Source organism: Triticum urartu, chromosome 3A (genome assembly GCF_056163025.1).
Source record: "Triticum urartu cultivar PI428250 chromosome 3A, HENAU_Tu73, whole genome shotgun sequence".
NCBI classification, from domain to species: Eukaryota; Viridiplantae; Streptophyta; class Magnoliopsida; order Poales; family Poaceae; genus Triticum; species Triticum urartu.
The window spans coordinates 250,536,366-250,550,261 of record NC_141875.1 but is presented as its reverse complement, the minus strand read 5'-3'; the positions used below and the strand labels follow the sequence as shown (position 1 = coordinate 250,550,261).

General features: G+C 45.0%; 1 pseudogene; it reads right to left on the bottom strand.

Annotated features, from left to right (window-relative positions):
• Positions 1–3,180: 3,180 nt before the first annotated feature.
• LOC147979363 (uncharacterized) lies at positions 3,181–9,071 on the bottom strand (annotated as a pseudogene).
• Positions 9,072–13,896: the final 4,825 nt, after the last annotated feature.

Below are 13,896 nucleotides of genomic sequence, written 5' to 3'. Positions count from 1 at the left end.
CCGTGTCCGGATGGGACTCTCCTTGGCGTGGAAGGCAAGCTTGGTAATACGGATATGTAGATCTCCTTCCTTGTAACCGACTTTGTGTAACCCTAGCCCCCTTCGATGTCTATATAAACTGGAGGGTTTAGTCCGTAGGACAATATACAATCATACCATAGGCTAGCTCTAGGGTTTAGCCTCTACCATCTCGTGGTAGATCAACTCTTGTAATACTCATATCATCGAGAATAATCAAGCAGGACGTAGGATATTACCTCCATCAAGAGGGCCCGAACCTGGGTAAACATCGTGTCTCCTGCCTCTTGTTACCATCCGCCTTAGACACACAGTTCGGGACCCCCTACTCGAGATCCGCCGGTTTTGACACCGACAAAGAGGAAGAGGAAGAGGATGCAGCACCAGCACCCAAAACTCAAAAGTTTATGGGAGATGCTATAAGGGCAGGGGCTGTTCCATCTAAGCCTAAGACTGCTCCTAAGACTGCTGCTCCAGCTCCAAAGCCAAAACCCAATAGGAGCACCAGGAACATCCCTGTTTAGGAGAAGAACAAGGCCTAATGCCTCAAGCTGCTGAAGAAGATGATGATTCTGTTGTTTTAAGAAAGTTGAAGCCCAAAATTCCAGATCACAATGATGCTCAGCCAGTTGCAGAGAACATGAAAATCAGGAAGGATTTAGGTTTAAGGCTATGGAGAGAGTCTGATCCATATGCCACCAGGAGAAGGACTGCTGTGGACTACAGGTTCCATACAAAGGAACAGCAGGACTTCTATGAGACTATCTTACTTGACAAGAAGCCCATAGTGTGTGACATGAGATGGGTTGATTGGAAATTCATTGAGGAAAATGAGGATCACTTCCCTGGTGTGTATGATAGCTTCAAAGCATGTGGAGTCGATGAGTTTGTGGCTCAGAAGCTCACAAAGTAGAATGATGAGCTCATTATGCAGTTCTACTCCACGGCTCATTTCTACCCAGATGGAAGGATTGTCTGGATGTCTGAAGGTACGAGGTACCAGTCAACGGTTGAAGAATGGGAAAAATTGATCAATGCTCCTGAGGAGAGTGAAGATGACTTGGATGTCTATGCCAAGAAGAAGAAGGATCACGACACCATGGCACATATGTACAAAGAGATCCCAGATGCTGCTCTTGAGACAAACAAGTTTGGATCAGTACATTACCTTCTGTCAGGTTTGCCAACGATCAACTGAATCCTCAGGCACACTCTTCTGCCAAAGTTAGGTGATCACAAGGTGATCAGAAGCCATGAAATTAACTTGCTTCACATATTTGATGTGCCTCAAAAGTTCAAAGTCATCTTCTATTTACTAATTGGAGGCACCTTTCAAGTACTCTCATTAATCCACATCATCAAAATTAATTACACCGTTGGATTGTAGAATTTACGTCCAGGATAAAAATAAATCTCGCATAACATAGATTGTCCTGTCCCACAAAAAAAGGCATCTGACACGTTCAACATTAGTGGTATACAACACAAATAATGCCTCGATCCGTTCCCTCAAAATAAAAACTAAAGCCTCACGCCTCACCTTTTTTTTAAGTAAAGCCTCACGTCAGTTTTTCTAAAAGTAAAGGCTCACGTAAAAAAAGGAAAGCGAGGATATGTAGCGTCAAGTTAGTTTACAAAAAAGAAATTAAAGCATCACTTCAAGAAAAAAAAAGGAATGCCTGAATCCGTTTCATAAAAAAAGGAAAGCACTAAAATAAAAGGAAAGTGTCCATCCGAATAAAACCTCCAACGAGAAAAGGATCCGTAGCCTCACGTTAGTTTAAAAAGAAACAGTAAAGCCTCACGTCTAAAAGAAAGGAAATCCTAGATCCGGTCCATAAAAAAATTAAAAGCCCCAAAATAGAAGGAAAGTGTCCATCCCAATATATACCCCAACGAGAAAAATGAATGAATCCATGACCCGGCTGATTTCCCGTAAAAGACTCCATGTATTAAATATGCTGCCAAGTTAAATCAGCGGGGACTCCTCTACATGGCCGCTGCCTTCACCTATCATATAATCCTGCTCTCCCACCTATGGCCGGTGGCTGTCATTTTTTATAGTCAAATCAATTGTACGCTCGACTCTTCCGATGGTGTTCCTGTCCATGCTTTTAATCTCACTTTTTCAACTAAAACAATCCATCATGTATATAAATCATGTTCCACCTCATCCTTTGAATCTCACTTTTCAAGTGAACTTATCCATCATGTATACGTACATGATTTTACCCCATGATGCTAATTTAGCAGGCCAGGTAAGATCCTATCAAGCAATCTAGCATGTATATTCCAGTACATGATTTTATCTCATGATATGTTGATTTAGAATGTATGATCAACTCAAACATGTGGGATCTCCTAATTGTGCTCCTCTTCGACCTTTCAATCTTAGTTTTCCATGTACGGTCAATATTACAGTTCCTTATTTTATCGCACAATGATTCATTTGCCAAAAGGAGCTATTTGAACTTTGAGTAGATGGAACCAAGTGTAGTAAGAGATGGGTTTTGCATTTATATTTTTCTTTTTTCACAATGCAATCAATCATACATCTAACTTATTTTTTCTATATGCAGCTCAGAAAATAAATCTAACATGTTCTGCGGATTCAATATATGTCTACAAGATTTGAGCGGAAGTTTGTCTACTACGGAAGTAGAGTTGGTCGAGATTGACTTGAATCGAGTCAAGACTTAATACTAATGGGTATAGTCCACGAGACTAAGGACATATGAAATCATATTAAAAGTAGGTTATGTGACATTTTCTATTTATTTATTTGAGGAATACAATATTTTTTAAGGAATCAGACTAAGATTTGATTTATTGGGTTGGCCACACTGGGCCACTTAAATTATGGTTCAGTTCTCATTGGCGAGTTTTGTTGATATATATTTTTTTTCGTTCGAAAAGGGGCGTTTTATTACTTAAAAGATTTAAGCATTACACCCGGCCTCTGCATGACTAAGATGCACACAGCCAAATAAGATCCTCTCACACAAAATAAAAATAGAAAGGCGAATTACAACGAAACATGTAGAGTCCGTATAACGCCTAATTTGGAGGGGGGCCAATCCTTAGATCATGCTGCCACCCATGTTGGGTAAAAGTATCCCTCGCCGTAGCCTCCAATCGTGTACACACCTTCGTAAACAGGCCTCAATTCTCCACGCGTTGTAGAGAGGACCATAAACAAAGAGTCCCGGTACATCTGTAGATAACCTGCAACAGAGAAGTACTTTTATCGTTAAAAACCTTATCATTTCTACATAGCCAAAGCGACCAAATAATGGCAAGCGCTCCCACCCTGAGAAGAGTTCTAAACCTGTGATCAATCCCATGTAACCAGTTGCCAAATACATTAGCAACACTACAGGGAGGATACAAGCCAGAAGCTATTTGGATGACTGACCATATAGAACGAGCCAATTTGCATTGAAAGAATAAATGTTTTATTGTCTCCTCATGGTGACAAAATACACATTGCGGGCTTCCATGCCAATTCCTCTTAATAAAGTTATCTTTAGTAAGAATGACTCCGCGACGAAGATACCATGCAAAGATTTTATTCTTAAGAGGTATCTTCATCTTCCAGATCTTCTTGTTATTAACAACTGGCACATCGGACTGAATTAATGCTCTATACATAGAATCCACTGAGAATTGTCCATTCCCATGGAGGTTCCATCGGAATACATCAGACCCATGTGACAATTGCATCCTGGACAACCGTTGGAGCAGGATATTCCACGATTGGAGTCTGGGTCCAATTAAGTCTCTTCTGAACGTCACATTTGGTGGAAATGATTCCATTACCGTGGCGATAGTATCACCTTTGTGGCGTACAATGTTGTATAGAGCCGGATATTGTTCCCGGAGTGTGGCATTTCCTAGCCACTTGTCCTCCCAGAATCTAATTTCCGAGCCGTCCTTAATCGAGAAGGATCCATAGCAGAAGAAATATTTCTTCGTAGCCATTAGACTTGCCCAAAAGTGGGAATCCCCAGGCTTCCAATATACTTGGGATATCGCCTTGGAACCCACATATTTCCTCCTTAGGAGGGTTTGCCATACACCATCTTCCGTTAGTAATTTAAACAACCATTTGCCGAGGAGGGCCCTATTCTTAACCTCAAGGTCATGAATGCCCAACCCGCCTTGGTCTTTGGGACGGCAAACCACACTCCATTTAGCCAGTCGATATTTCTTACTCTCGCTATCTCCTTGCCCAAAGAATCTTGATTGGAAATAATCCAATCTATGTAAAACTCCTTTCGGTAACTGGAAGAAGGAAATCATATATAGTACCATATTACTAAGTACTGAATTTATGAGTACCAATCTTCCACCCAGAGACAGCAGTTTACCTTTCCAACTGCTATGTCTTTTTTGCAGTCTCTCCTCGACGTGTTTGCATTCAGCATTTGTGAGTCTCCGATAATGTATCGGTATCCCCAAATATGTGATGGGAAACTGACCCAACCCGCATCCGAACAGTTGAGCGTACAGGTGAGCCTCGTCTTGAGCCTCGCCAAAGCAAAACAATTCACTTTTATGAAAATTGATCTTTAGACCCGAGAGTTGCTCGAATGCTGATAAAATTAGTTTCAGATTTCTCGCTTTCTCGAGGTCATGATCCATGAAGAGAATCGTATCATCGGCATATTGAAGTATAGAGAGACCACCATCAACTAGATGATTTACTACCCCATCAATTTGGCCATCAACCTTGGCACACTCAATCATGACCGCTAGCATATCCGCCACTATATTGAATAGCATGGGCGATACCGAGTCACCTTGTCGCAATCCCTTCTTCGTTTGGAAATAGTGTCCAACATCATCGTTGACCTTAATGGCAACACTACCTCCAGAAACGAAGCTATGGATCATAGCGCGCCACTCTTCAGAAAATCCTTTCATTCTGAGAGTCTGTTGAAGAAAAGGCCACTTGACTTTCTCATAAGACTTTTCAAAGTCTATTTTGAGTACCACCCCATTTAACTTTTTCCGGTGTAATTCATGGACTGTTTCATGAAGGATAACAACTCCATCTAGGATGTGTCTGCCTTGCATAAAAGCTGTCTGTGAAGGCCGAACCACATGTTCAGCAACCGAATTTAGCCTAGTAGTCGCAACCTTTGTGAATATTTTAAAACTAACATTAAGGAGGCAAATAGGTCTATATTGTTGTATCTGTTCAGCCTCATTAACCTTAGGTAATAAAATAATCTCACCGAAGTTTAAGCGGAACAATAGTTGGCCAGCATGTAGGTCGGTAAACAAAAGTAGGAGATCCGGTTTGATGACTTCCCAGAATTTCTGATAGAACTCAGCAGGAAAACCATCCGGACCCGGGGCTTTGTTATGCTCCATTAGGAAAACTGCCTTTCTAACTTCCTCCTCAGAGTATGGGGCTGTTAGAAGGTTGTTTTCCTCATCAGAGACCTTAGGGATGTCATCTGTTCGGGTCTCATCCATCGAGAAGTTTCCATCCTCTGGGGCTCTGAACAGATTTTTATAATAATTAGTGATATAAGATTTAAGTTGCTCATGCCCCTCAATCACTCCCTCATCCTGTTGTAGGGAATGAATAATTTTCTTTCAGTGTCTGCCATTGGCGACTCCATGAAAATATCTAGTATTCGAATCACCTTTTAGGATAAATTGCGAGTTAGAATGTTGGTACCATTTGAGTTCCTCTTCACGTAGCATGTTTGCTATCTGTGCATTTGAATGATTCTTGATCTCAATTTCATGCTCAGATAGAGGTCTAACCTCTGCCAAAGCTTCTAATTCATCAATGATAGATGAAAGACGAAGCTTCTCCTTTTTGAGGATACCCACCGTATGCCTGGCCCAACCACCAAGGAATTTACGTAATGCACGCATTTTGTTATTCCATCTGTGTATTGGGGTAGGCCCGGCGACTGGTTTCTCCCACACTTCCTTGACCATGTCATGGAAGCCATCCCGAAGCAACCACCCAAGTTCGAACTTGAACTTGCGTCTATGTTGTGGTCGTGGCAACCCAGTAGTTAGAAGAATGGGTGTGTGGTCTGATAAAGCCTCGATACGAGGTAGAGCATGAACAGAAACCATAGGAAATTTTGATTCCCATTCGGTATCCATTAAAACGCGATCTAGTTTCTCGTATGTCGGTTCCGGAAGACTGTTCGCCCATGTGAATTGTCTTCCAATCATAGAAACCTCTCGCAAATCTAGACTGTCGATGACAGCATTGAAAAGGAAAGGCCAATGATTATCGAACCTACCACGGCTTTTCTCATTTGGAAATCGAAGCAAGTTGAAATCCCCACCTATAAGAATGGGATAGGGATTATCTTTCGCCAGATTAACCAATTCACGAAGAAAATCGGCCTTGAACTCCTCCTGGGCTGCCCCATACACGGCGACGAGGGTCCATGTGAAGTTGTCGGCCTTGTTGCGAATATGGAGTTTAACGTGAAACTCGCCATTCGAACTAGCCAAAACATCCATAGTCCCTGTATTTACGCCAAGTAAAATGCCCCCAGAACGACCTCTAGGTGGTCGCGAAACCCAAGTAAAGTCTATCCCGCCAGAAAGACGGTTAAGCAGACTTACTGAGAAATCACGTCTACCCGTTTCAGAGATAGCCAAAAAATCTAAATTGTATTCCCTATTACATTCTGCAATGAATAAATGTTTAGCCAAGTCACGAAGACCTCTGCTATTAAAAAACATTCCATTCATGAGGAAACAATAGGAGATTTAGAACACTTTGCCCTCTTATGGGACTTACTATCTTTTTTCGAATGTGCGGTCTTTGATTTACGTCCGAATGCTGTAAGCTCAATCAATGAACTAAGCCCGGGTTCATCTAGACCCACGTCCGAAACCGCCCCTACTAAATGAGAGAGTAGCTGACCATCTGATGTGGCATGCAGCTCTTCCTCATCAGTACAGGAGACATAAGACTTGCTAGAAACACGTGGAGTAACTTTTAATCGGTCATATTCCACATGTTTCAAAGCGTTAGTCGAAATAGAAATATCCTTCTCATTCTTTCCAAGACTGACACCCACTTTATTTAACTTAGAAACGATGGCAGTATTAGAAAAATCTAAAAAGGATTTGGGTGATGACGTAATACCTTGGTTGTCGAGGTTTTGCGCTGCCTTACGCCGCATAGCCTTGGCCAAAGAGTCCTCATCTGTGTCCATAGAACTGTCGTCGGCAACAGAATGCCGACTACTCCGTCGTGTAGGTGTCATCCCCATTGGAGGTTGTGGCGCCTGCTCTACTGCCGGTGAAGGGGATGATGGTGGAGTAGCAACCCCCTCCCCGACAATCTCAACCACAGGCTCGAACGACGAGGTCATTGTCTGAAGAGGGGCCGGACCAGTCGTACCAGTGAATGCGGTAGAGATGGACGTGGCCGGCTCCACCTGCAGCTGAAGGGCGTCCAAACTCGTAGAGTCAACTGTCTTTACAATCTGTACAACAGGAGGTTGCATGGCCTTCACCTGGGGCTTAAGAGCAGCCACGGGTGCATGCATGCATGGCTGCACACCCGAGGCCAGCCGTTCAGCACCATGGCCAGCCGGTGCATGCATCCACTCCGGTCCTGCGGCACCACGCCCAGCCGCAGTATGCATGCATGGTTGTAGACGGGAGGTTGGGCCTTCAGCGCCACACCCAGCCAGGGCCAGCTTGCCCAGCTCATCACGAGCAGGTAGCTGGGCGACTGCCTGCAGCGCAGCTAGTTTCTGGTGCTTCGAAGCCCCGTCCGGTCCCCATGTCGTGTCGCCTCTGTCCTGCACCGTAATAGAAGCAGCCAGCTGTGTCGCTACCGTCGGTATTGGCGACGACGGTTGCAACGCCACCTGACCCGCTAGCTGTCGGTGCACCGATGATGAGTCTGGGCGTCCCGCCGAGAGGCCGGTGGCCTGCACCGACTTGGAGTTGAACGGAGTGACTACAGTTGAAGGGCCACCTCCTGGCACACCACCAAGGCCAATGCTCGCGAGATCCCGTCGTTGCACCTGAGGCATTTGAATGTCTTCCGCTTGGGCAGTACTAGAAGATGAATTGATGGTTGGGTTGCCAGTGTGTTCCGAGGTGTCCATCTCATTATCCTTCTCCTTCGCACCGCTATCATCATCAGCATTATCATCTTTGCGTCTCCAAATGAACGGAACAAAGTCTGAATCCGGAGTATATCCTGCAGGCTCCCTCCTGAAAGTGAACGTGTAGCCCTTGAGCTTGACCACTACATCCGTTGCGACAAAAGGCCCAACATCATCCTTGCACTTTGCCAGAATCTGAGTGTTAGTCATAGCCACGAGAATACGGACCACTCCATGACGTCGCGGGCTAATAAGATCCACGTCCAAGGTCTTACCCATAAGAGTACCAACGGCCCATAAGCCCAAAAAATGACGCACCGTATGGGGAACACCCTCAACATGAAGCCAAATCTGCTGCAGTTCGATCTTATGCGGAACCTCCTGCGATGTCCATGCGGTAACAGTCATCTGGGCATTAACTGACGGCACGTTCATCTGGATTCCATCGAGCCTGTCTAAATCCTCGAAAGACAGGAAGCTAACAAGGTAAGCATCAGACCCATGCTGAATAGCCTCCCACTTCCATTGATCACGGACCGGACATCTTCTGGCAATTTGACTCTCGACGACGCTAGCCGGTACCATCAAGCCAGTAACCTGAACACGTGCGATCGGTGTCTGTGTCGGCGCCAAGTGCTCTTTCACCACGCCATCTTGCAATTGTACAAAGTAAGTCTCGTCAGCACCAACTCCCGAAACAAAAGCATTGGGCTTAGAGAGTTTAAGAACCGGGCACTGCAACGTCGGATGAGCTATTTTGTCACAAATATAACAGTAATGTTGCACAGTGCAATCCTTCGCTGCATGCGTATCTACCGCACACTTCCAGCAACGGACCCCTTTCTTGGCCTTGCGCTTAGGTACTGTAGGATCCACCTGCACATCAGTCCCGAGAACCACCTGTGGTGTGACAGCGACGGTAGCTAGTGCCTGCGGCATCTGTGGCTGCACAACCTGCTGATATTGGTCTTGGTGAGTCTGCACGTGTTGCTGTGGTATGGGTTGATGCGGAAACTGTTGCTAAACCGGCATGTGTTGAGGAGGAGGGTGAAAACCATGTTGTAAGGCTCCATCGGCAAACTGCTGCTGTTGTGGCTTCTTCTTCTTTTTGCATTTTTGAGCCGGATGTGCCACAACCCCCCCTGGATGAAACAGTGGCGGAGCGGACAACCCGGTCTGCGAAGCCCCATATGTGGGGGCCTGCACTCCGGCAACGGCCGGACCATACGGCGAGAGGTACTGCCCAGCCTGGGCATAACCAGGGGGCTGGTTCCCACCATAGATGTATACTGGTGCCGGTCCTCGCTGCTGTTGTCGCGGACCGTAGAAGCCCGGCGCCTGAGCCGGAGGGCGCGAGGGAGCCGGTGGCGCCCCCACGCCCGGAGTAGTAGGGGGGTTCGACCCTCCCGTGGCCGAGGCGGCCCGCGCCGCAGGAGGCACGCCCGCCATGGGGCTCAACAGCGCCGCCGCGACCGCCGCGTAGGAGCGGGCAACCCCGGTGCAGGAAGACGGTGTAGGAGTTGGTGAAGGCGTCCGCGAGGGGTGCAGAGGCTTGGCGGCGGCGGTCGAGGACTGTGCGGCAGAAACCAATGACGATGTGGACGGTGGCGGCTTGTCTGTGACTGCTTGCACAATCAACGGCGTGAGAGTAGGGTATCCACCCTAGAGAGCCCTCATGCGCCTCCTTAGAAAGGCCCAAGAAAAATCCTGGCCCGGTTCCCTTCCTGCATGCTACATGGGGCCGCTCTCCGAGGCCGGTCGATTTTGAAACTCCTGAGAATTCGCCTCCGAAACAGCCGCTTGATCAACGTCAGATCTCGTCGATGCGGCCGTCGCCGGCGATCTCTCCCGTCCCCTCAAGGAAGGATTGAACTTGGCTGCATCCATGAACTGCCCAAGTACTGGCGGCGGCGTGACCCTGCGCGGCGGCAGAGGACCTCGCCAGGACCCCATCCGCGGTGGTCGGGCCATTCGCAGACCGGACGGTGACGACGAGGGCATCCGGCTGGGAGGTAGCGACGCCACCGAGCTAGACGGCAACGCTGAACCAGCCCGCCCCGAGCCCTCTGCATCTGTATTCCTCCTCCGGCGAACCACCGGAGTAGGAAAACCCGCATCAGTCCAGAATTCTTGAACAATTTCCGCCTCAGTTTTCCTCCTCCGGCGAACCACCGGAGTCCAAGCCGCGCCTCCCGCATCTTCATCCCGCACTTCAAGTGCTAACTTGACGCCCACTGCGGGCGCCTCCTCCTCATCGGAGGAACCGGAATCCGAATCCAGGCAGGAGAACCTCGACCCACTCGGTCCCTCCGACGCGGGCGATGTCGCCGGCCCGGAAGTGGAAGGCCGGGGCGCTAGAGTTAGCCGCCTGCCCCGGATCGCTTCACCCATTTCCAACTAAGCAAGACAACAGATCAATATCATCAGTAGTGAGTAGTCCGTCACATCATGTTTACGATATACAGTACCAACAAATAACATTTCATGGTTGGCCTGCCTAAAAATCATATGCAAGAATATTTTAAATAGTAAATGTGTCGACAAAATTGAAAAGCAAAGGGCATCCATGTGATCAAAGACTATTCAGTTCTATCTTACATCTCTCCAAGTCTTTTTAAAATTTAAATCCAATCAAAATTCTACTGATTTGCTTACTACTCCTAATAAACGCTCTGAACAAGGGAGCATATGCCGGTCTTCTGCAAGGAAAGGACGGTCTACTTCGCTAACTAATTTGCCAGGATGTGGATGAGCGCATCTTGCTTGACAAACATATATAAATCACCTTGGATGGAGCGGCTCATATCATGAAGGGACGACGTGTACCGACCAGCATGACGAGCTGCTCCTATACGCTGTTGTGTGATGGCTGCATCCGATGTTGCCAGGTGCAATATAGTGGTGTCTTGCAAGTTCAGATTTCATGCTAAATCAGCTCTAGCATTGATTATTATTGTTATGCATGCAAACAATACTTATTCTTTTGGCCGGTATACTACTTTGCATGGCATGCTTGCAATTGATGGATTACATGGATTCACATGATATTCTTCACATGTGCGGATTGCTAATACTCATTACTTGCATATTTTAATACGTCCAAGCATATCCTTATTTTGGCCTTATAAGTAAGGTAAAATATATATTAAAGTATCTTCGAACCACCTAACTTACTATAGTAACAAAATATATCTGGATGTATGATTCGGCATAAAGATCTCATAGGAACACATGATTATGTATGTGATTGTGTATGTATGTGTATGTGTAGTAGGAATAGAAAGTATTAAAAAAATCCTGGCACAATGATAATGAAATTCTTTAAGATTTTTTTGGTACACACAGCTTAAATCCGAGTAATCTATCACAAAGTTCCCAGCCATATTATTAATCATAAAATAAATTCAGTAAGAATTTATTGTTCTTAAAGGTATGAGAAAATAGAAATATCTTATAAATATTATTTGCTACAATGGCACGTATTTTCATAGAAAACATATTCTTATACATGGCCAGCCTTCACATGGCACATATTTTGATAGAAAATGTATTCTTACATTTTGTCCATTGTTGTCTATGGAAACATATTCTTATATGATCAAACAAAACTAGGTGCAATCCATTGTTCCCCAGGAAGGACTTCTGCTTAAATGTTGTACACATATAAAATCTAATCAGTGAAGCAAAGGGTTTTATGATCAAATTCTACTTCACTTCTGTCGAAGAAACGAAGATGCATGTGTTTTAAGGTAGTGAAAATACGGGAACATATATGTTTCAATAGGGGCACTTGATAATATACTTTTTAGATATGTCATGAACACATGATACATGCAACAACTTTTGAATTTGTAGCCATGTTGTCTATCAATATAATAATAATAATAATAATAATAACCAATAATAACATATTCATATTACTGTCCAACATTTCTAATTGGTACCCACTTTCTCATATTTTATATTAAAAGTGCTAGCCCGTGCAAATGCACGGGTTGATGACTAGTGAGCCTAATTGTGGAAACCATTAAGAGAACAGCTGTGGATCAGAAGAGGAGTTGTGGGTATGCCCCACAGATCCAGGAGCTAATCAACTCCAAAATGGGCACTGGCACATATCTCCTGGACAAGGAACACATGCCCATCAACCCAGACTTTGAGGACAACACTGTGGTGATGGATGAAAATGAACCATCTTCTGTGCACGCACAAGCCAAGAGGGAGAAGGCAAGGGCTGAAAAGGTTGCAAAGATGCTAACCACTGATGAGGCATCTTAGTATTTTCTGAAGAGCAAGCAAGATCAGCTTGGCTACTTGATTGCCTCCACTCTGAGGATTGAGAAGGGATTGGCTACCCTGACTCAAAACCAGGAGAGCTTGGAGAGGATCATGGAGCAGAAGTTCTATGACTTAGATGTGAAGGTCACTGAGATCCAGTCCGTTGTTGAGCAACTTCAGGATGAAGTGCAGGAGAATAAGGGCAAGTCTACCACTGATACTTTTGCTAGAGTGCCCAGAGGACAGAGATCTGCTGTAGTGCATGTTACAGACCCTAGAGCAACTTCATCTGCAACAGCTACAGCTTCAGTGCCACTGGCTCCAGCAACCACTCCACCAGCATCATCTACATCAACTGATGCCTTCGTCCTTGGCATGTTATCTACACCACCACCTGAAGACCAAGCCTGAGAGTCGATCTAGCACTATGCATTTTTTATGAACTTTTTGGTAACTTGTTGCCAAAGGGGGAGAAAATGTATAGATCATAGGCTTCAAGAGAGAGTGTTGATTTTTATTCTCCCTTTTTTTTGGTGGTTGAACTTTGTTTATTTGCTTGTTTGCGATACTTTATGCTTTTGTGTGATACTTGGATGATCATGTGTTTGATCATATGCTACCTTAATGCTTGTTGGAAGACTTTATCCTTTTATATCCCCATATATGATCATTCACTTTGCTTGGTGATGAGTGCATGTATTTCATTATTATCATTTTGAGCGCTCCACCAAGATGTATGTGACGTGGAAGAGTAACCCATGTTCCTAACTCATTGTGCATTTGCAGTCCAAAGAAAATCTTGAACTATGCACAAATTTAGGGGGGGCTCTTGCTTTTCACATACTTCTTAAAGCGACAATGTGTTTCACTCTTATTATCATTTGTCGAAGCTTTGATCTATATGTTGTCATCAATTACCAAAAAGGGGGAGATTGAAAATGCAACTATCCCTAGGTGGTTTTGGCAATTTCTAACAACATATAGCTCATTGAGCCAATGCTATTTCAAGATTAATATCTCAGGAAAGCTCAATGATTGGCATGGCATGGATGAGAAAAGTGGACCCCTCAAAATGCTAAGAACAAAGGATTGGCTCAATATCCAAGCTCAAGACTCTATATTTTCTATTTTAGTGATCCAAGATCACATTGAGTCTATAGGAAAAGCCAATACTATTAAGAAGGGATGAGGTGTTGCTTAATGAGGCTCTTGCTCAAAGTGCTTAGTGATATGCTCCAAAGCCCTCAACTACTTTCTCACATCCACATATGACCTAAACCAAAAGTCAAACTAGGCCCCACCAATTCTTTCTATCCGGCGCCACCGAGTTCGAATGTCATAGCCACCGCCACAAACCCTAGGCAAATCGGTCTCACCGATAGTGATCTCGGTCTCACCGAGATGGGATTGTAATCTCTCTGTTTCCTTTCGTAACATTTCGGTCTCACCGAAATGAGCGATCGGTCCCACCGAGATTGCAATATAA